Genomic DNA, 6647 nt, shown 5'->3' on the forward strand with positions numbered 1-6647 from the left:
GGGTTTCTCTGTATAGCTCTGGCTGTCCTGGAACTCACTCTGTAGACCAGGCTGGCCTCGAACTCCGAGAAATCTGCCTGTCTCTGCCTCCCAAGTGCTGGGATTAAAGGCGTGTGCCACCACCGCCCAGCTAATAAACTAATTCTTAAAACAAACAAACAACCTCTTGCTCTCTTGTTCTTCCCTTCCTGCTTCCACCCTCTTCCCATTCCCTTCCCCCCTCTCTCCACATGCTCATGGCTGGCCTCTACTTCTCTATTCTCTCTCTCAGCCTTTCTCTGCCTCTACTACCCTCTCAACTCCCCTCCCCATGCCCTAAAGAAGCTCAAAGCTCTATTCTATACAAAAAAATAAAATAAAATAAAAAAACAAGATTTGTAACACAGTTTCAGGGAGAAAGGTATTCAAGGGAAAGAGTGGATACACAACTCTAGGATAGGAACTTGGAGTACACAGTCTAGAGAAGGAAGACAGCAGGAGGTAGTTGACTTTGGGAAGGGGAAAGACTGCTCCAGGGAAAGCAAGGACATCATGCCCTGACACAGTACTGGAAGACTGATCGGAGAGCAGCCTCTCCCTCTCCAGAGACACTCAAGTAACCAACGAAGCCACTGCGATTCATGCAATGGAGAGTTTAGGACCATCAGCCCCACAGTAGAGGAGCCCCCAGGGCACCTTAGTTGGCAAAACAGACTGTAGAGCAAAGGGCCCAGGGTCTGCGGGAGAGCTCTGCTATACCCCAACTTTGTTGCTCTAAATAATTGACTTAAGCCTGAGTCAAGATAAATTCATGGTATGGTGGGCCATGGAGGAACAGAAGCCACAGGAAGTCCACGGGGAAGGGACAAGGAGAAACTTTAATGCTGGCTGGGGACATCTTTCTAGGGTTAGGGTTAGGGTTGGGGTTGGGGTTGGGGTTGGGGTTAGGGTTAGGTTGTCAGGATTTCTATTTAGCTTTCTAGTGGATAACTCTCCCCAAGGATGAAATAAAAGTTTGAGGATTCCTGAGTACTTGATCAAAGGGGAGCCAATCCCTCTCAGAGAAGTCTTCCACAGAAAGAGACTGGTCCCAAGGGTAAGGGGCAGAAGACAGGCAGAGTGGGTTACTACAGGGTAGCAATTGTTGCTGACATACCTATTGAGAAGAGCACAGAACCCAATTAGGGTCACACAGTGTGATAAAAACACCCAAGGAACCTTCTCTAGCAGCTGCTGGGCATGTCAGAAGGGAGTGGCCAAGGCTGGCTCTGGATTCTGGCAGGGAGGAGTGACCTGCAATACTGGAAGAACAGGTTGTAGCAGGGCCCACAGCAGGACCAGGAATGCTGGTGGGAAATCATAGAAGCTGCAGGGGTCTATCAAGCCTCAGGAAGCAGCTGCTGTCCTGGTTCCTATTTTGTTCAAAGCAGGCACCCACCAGCCTCTTACCAGAACCTGCTTAGTTAACATTAAAAAGAATGAATACACAATGGTGCTATCACCCAGCTTGGGTAAGCTGGCAAGCAGCAGGCAAACCTGGGAAGAACAACACAGCAGCACTGCTCAGAAGTTCCTTCATGTATATGAGTGTTTTCCCTGCATGTATGTAACTGCACCGGGTGTGTGCCAGATGTCTGTAGAGGCCAGGAGAGGACATCGGATCATTTAGAACTAGCATTATGGACAGCTGTGAGCCACCACATGAGTGCTGGGAATTGAACCCACGTCCTCTGGAAGAAAAACAGATGCTCTTATCTGCTTAGCCACTGCTCCATCTGCTCAAAAGTACCTCTTGGTGATGATCATTCTCTAGAGTGACACCACTGTCTCCAATCACAGAGGAGAAATGAAGTGTGTGTGACCCTTTCTGCTGGACCTCCAAGGAAGAAAGTTATCTTTTTTGAAGCCTTCCTCATCTAAGTGACTCAGGCATGGTTTAGTCCCAGATCCTTTCTGGTAAAGTTCCAGACTGGTCACACTATGAAACTGTCCAGTCTGACCACAGCAATGACACTCCCATGAAATGTCATGCTTTCCCCAAGCACGTTCTGCAGGTAGAAGACTGAGCCTCTCTCATTTAATATGATCCTACACGAAACAAACACACACAAGGGAATACCAGGTTTCCCCCAGAAACCCTGATGTCAGACCCGTTCTTTCTTCCCCTTTCCTGACACCAGGCAAGCAGGCAAAAGGGAAGCGGGAAGCTCAGAGGTAGGCAGTCAACCTCTAAAGTCACCGAATAATGCAACAGTAGACTGTGCCATGAGAATCGGAACCCTCACACATTTCAAAGCCTGATTCTGGGTGAGGAGAACAGTAACCTCCATCGCCCAGAACCAGTTCCCAACACCAAACTTTCCATTATGTCTGTGCAACACTCCACAACAATAAAGGTGTAAAGGTTGTAGAGGTCAAATGCTAATTCTGCAAATACCATACTTACCCCAGGCCAAACAGAAGAGCCTTGGTCAGGATCTCCAAAGGTGCCATCTGAAGGCGCTGCTCAAGTCCTGAGTGAGGGACTGAAATTCAGAACATCATCGACTCTGAGACTGATGCTCTCTTCCTCCTCTTCAGTCTTCCTCTCAGATCTGGAAAGGTGGGTCGCAGTCCACAATGGCCCTACCTGTCAGATCAGATAGAGACTAGATTTGGCCCATTTTGCATATATTTCAAAAACATGTATAGTATAAGGGTATTGTTTAACAGTTTGCCCCAAGATTGAAACCTTCCATTCTGCACAGAAATTCCTTAAGCATAAAGAAAAATGACTCAAAACAGTTTCCAGAAGTCCTCAAAACTGACCAGATTCATTAGGCCTCGCCTCTCCCTATCAGGGTAAGTGATACAAAAGAAGATTCCGGGACAATCCAGGCTGCAAAGATTCTGTGACCAGACCAGCGCCCTGGGAGAAGCAGAAACCAGCTGGGCTACCTGGAAGGTTTAGACCAGAGTCACTCGGAAAGGACTCTGTCCAACCTGTTGAGCTGCCTGCAGGCTGTGCAGTGTGCTCCAGGTTCCCAGCCTTGTGAGCTGTCACCACGCTGGGGTGGGCTTGGGTGCTACAGCTGCCTTTACAGGAGTCATTTCTGCCCCGTAAGGAACCCCTCACCCATATTCCTGTAAGTAGCCTCAGTAAAACTCATTGGTTTACCAAGCTGGACTTTGGTGATATCAGTATTTGGTCTGTCATGGGATCCCTATCCAGAGTAAGTAGTTGTGTGTGCCTAGTCCTCCCAGGAAAAGTTTTGTCAGGCAAGAGGACACAGAAAAAGTACCTCACATGTCATGGACAGTACTTTTGTGCTGAGTACTACATAAATGCTTGGGAAAGCACCTGGTATTTAACGAACCCACAGGACATTTCCAGGCTCTTGTTCTACTAGGCTTTGCAGACAACAGCATGGCAGTGACTGTATCTGCCCATCCCATCTCACTGCTGTGGGAACACAGGGATGCTAAAGGAGACTATGATCAGGAGAAAGCCTCTAGCCCTCGTTCAAACAGCATACAAACAGAACTTCCCCAAAGTGGTGATATTCGCCCCCCCAAACTCTCACCAGTCAAACACCATGACAACACTAGCTCATGAGCACTCAAGGGAGGCAAGACACATGTGAGAACCCCAACCTCCATCCCTCCCCCATCTAGCGTCCACTGGAATGAGGCAGCACCAGCATGGACAGCCTAGCAGAACAGACAGGCTGGACCAAGAGCAAATGTCGTCCTTGAAGAGGATTTCACACTGAAGCTCAACAGTTACCATCACACCTTGGGCGCACCAGAGAATGACTTCCCCTGTACAATAATAAAATGAATGCTAATCCAGCTAACAATCACTTCCCCACCCAGATCAGTCCCCTGTAACTCAAGATGCATAAATATGAAGCACAAATCACAGCATACCCTGCCCAGGGCCTTATTACCTGACAATCCCTAAGATGAAATGGCTCCGGGTTGGAGGACCTCAAACCCCAACATTCCTTTCTAAAACCCACGCTGTCTCCTCTGCCCCGAACCCTCACTCTCCCAGCTTGCATGGCCGTGGCTCATCATGTCACTTCTGTTGAGGAGGAAATAAGAGGAAGGTAGAGAGGAAAGAGAGATGAACTGAAAACAATAATAATCCCAGGAAGGTATGGTAAACACTTGAGAGAAGAAGAGGACTATAACTTTGCCATCATTTAACAAAGAAACTAAGATGAAAACACAAGCCAGGAAGTGGTGGCGCACGCCTTTAATCCCAGCACTTGGGGGGCAGAGGCAGGCGGAGTTCAAGGCCAGCCTGGTCTACAGAGTGAGTTCCAGGACAGCCAGGGCTACACAGAGAAACCCTGTCTCGAACCACCCCACACCCCACACCCCAAAAAAGCCACGGGAAATGTAAAAGGTGTCCCTGGCAATCTACCCATTCCTAGTGAGGGAACAGATAGGGAGACGACTTTATTCCATTCCCAATTCTATTTTATCCTTTCCCATTATTCTGATAGGCAGACAGATAGGTGCTGAGATTGCAAGCATAACCAGAGAAGACTAGAAACAGGAGACACTCAATGAGCTGCCATTCATGAAGAGCCTACTGTGTGCCAAATCACACGAGAGGTATCCTACATGAAACCTGGAAAGAGAAATCCCACAGCCATAAGTAGTTTGTGTGTCTACCTTATCACTGGAGATATGGACATCAGAGGTTTAGCGTTATCCTGAGGCCTCACAGTTAACTGGCGAGCCAGAGTCAAAGCCTTTACATCGCCACACCAAAAGGTTTCTCTAAACTTTAGAACACTCAGGCTCATGCATTAAATATGAACAGAAATGAAATGTTCCTCCCCAGTCATTACCACAAATTTGTCTACTCTTGCACAAGGTAAATGTGTATCGCCGAGAGGGCTGAACGCTCCCACACTACATTAAATCACCTGGCAGCCTCATGCATACTCTGGCTGGATGCTTCTAAAACAATTTCACAGGGTGTGCCCCAGCGAATACACAAAACCCACCTTGGAACAATTTGGCCCAATATGCATGCTGCTCACAAGTGAACAGAAAAACAGAATCAACGTCAAAGACACAAAGACAAGTACATATTGCCTTCTTCTTTACTGCACAGGGACTCAGCTGCTTATTTTCAAAGGATGTTGGAAAACCTTTCTGACAGCATCTCACAGGCAGAATGTTTTAGCTGTACTTTTCAATGTTGTTAATTCAGGAAGGAGGTGGGCTTTGTGTGTCAAGTACAAACCCAAGTTGATTGTTCCAACAGCAATAGAACTGACATGTTAGTAAGTCTGATCAAGAAAATACACACAGGTGGGAGAGTGTGGCTTAGTGGTATGACACTTGCTTGGGATATCATAGATTTTAGCCCAAGTACACACACACACACGGGGGGGGGGGGGGGGGGAGTGAAGGGGTAAATATAACCAATGCCAAGAATGAAAAAGAAACATTTTTACATATGCCTCAGTCCTTAAAAACAATCTATCCAATATAACTATATATCAATATACTTTAAACCTTATAAGAACTGGGAACTTCCAATAAAAATAGTTACTAAAGCAAACAATTTCAGTGGTCCTATATATCTGTGACAAACTATATTCAAAACTTTAAAAGTATATAAAACAAAGCCAAACCAGGAGGGGAAGAGGGAGCCAAAAGAAAACTATAACCCAAGAATTGGAGCTTTTCAGACACTTAGTAGTCCAAAGCAGAATCATCCCCAGCCTCATACACCCCCATACACCCTCAGGGAGCCCTTCAGCTGGGACTCACTGCTTCCCCTTTCTCTATGGATTACTGTTCCATGAACCCCATCCATTACTCAGCAGTGCCCCGGCCATCACAAGATCCAGTTCAGCTGCCTCCTGCAGAGCAGCAGACAACAGTTCCTCAGAAGTAGGTGCAACAGCGTCTTGCTCACAGCCACCTACCTACAGGGCTGTTTCTGGAGCCACATAAGAGCTAGCAGGTGTGACAGCTTGCGCCATGCCACCTGTTCTCCCCTGGGACAGGTCTAGTTTGGTGGAGGAGTCATTCCTTTACTTGTAGATCTTTACCTTCAAGGAAGCGGACGGTTCCCGGCAGCCGGTTCCCTGATCTGCAATACCAGAGTGGAAGAGACAGCCAAGCCATCCCACCTGACCCTAGGAAAATGACCAGATCAGCTAAGAACACCTCCCAATTCCACTCTCTTCAAACTAGGAAAGACCTTGTTGCAAAATGGATAGTTAGTTGCAAACCTAAGAGCCAGTCATCTCCTCACCTTTCTTATTATAAAAGGAATTTCATGAAGGATTAGCTAGTAACAAACATACAAAATTCCTGGCTCCAAATGCATCACCGAATCACTGATGAGATCGGAAATATGCAAAACAGGTCTGTCAGCCTCAAAACTTCCTTCTGACTTCACACAGCAATTAAAGACCACATACCCAGGAAAGCATGCATGAAAACAAGAACCAGGACATCGGGAGGGGCGTCGGGGGGGGGGCAAATACGGTTCTTCTAAGATGTTGTCTCTTACAAAGACCCCAGTCCTGGTGCCACCCTCCAGCCAAACTTCCTCTCTTCACCCCACCCAAGATTCGATTAGGCAATGAATCAGATCAACCAGCTGCAGCGAAAAACTCACATCAAAAAAGAAGTTCCAGATAAAGAGTTCC

At 47.1% G+C, this 6647-nt stretch overlaps 1 protein-coding gene across 9 annotated transcripts in view; it reads right to left on the reverse strand.

Moving 5' to 3' along the window:
- Tiam1 (TIAM Rac1 associated GEF 1) overlaps nt 1–6647 on the reverse strand; it is a 358057-nt gene that overhangs the window by 174083 nt on the left and 177327 nt on the right. For 5 of the 9 annotated variants that reach the window (XM_031364347.1, XM_031364342.1, XM_031364343.1 and 2 more), the window contains one exon: nt 2426–2608. The exons of 2 other annotated variants lie outside the window; for them this stretch is intronic. The gene's annotated coding sequence lies outside the window, so the exon portion shown is untranslated. Of the gene's footprint in view, nt 1–2425; nt 2609–2787; nt 2887–4644; nt 4747–6647 lie in introns of those variants that run through there. 2 more of the 9 variants (XM_031364344.1, XM_031364345.1) reach the window with 2 other exon arrangements.

Source organism: Mastomys coucha, unplaced genomic scaffold (genome assembly GCF_008632895.1).
Source record: "Mastomys coucha isolate ucsf_1 unplaced genomic scaffold, UCSF_Mcou_1 pScaffold12, whole genome shotgun sequence".
In the NCBI taxonomy this organism is placed as follows: Eukaryota; Metazoa; Chordata; class Mammalia; order Rodentia; family Muridae; genus Mastomys; species Mastomys coucha.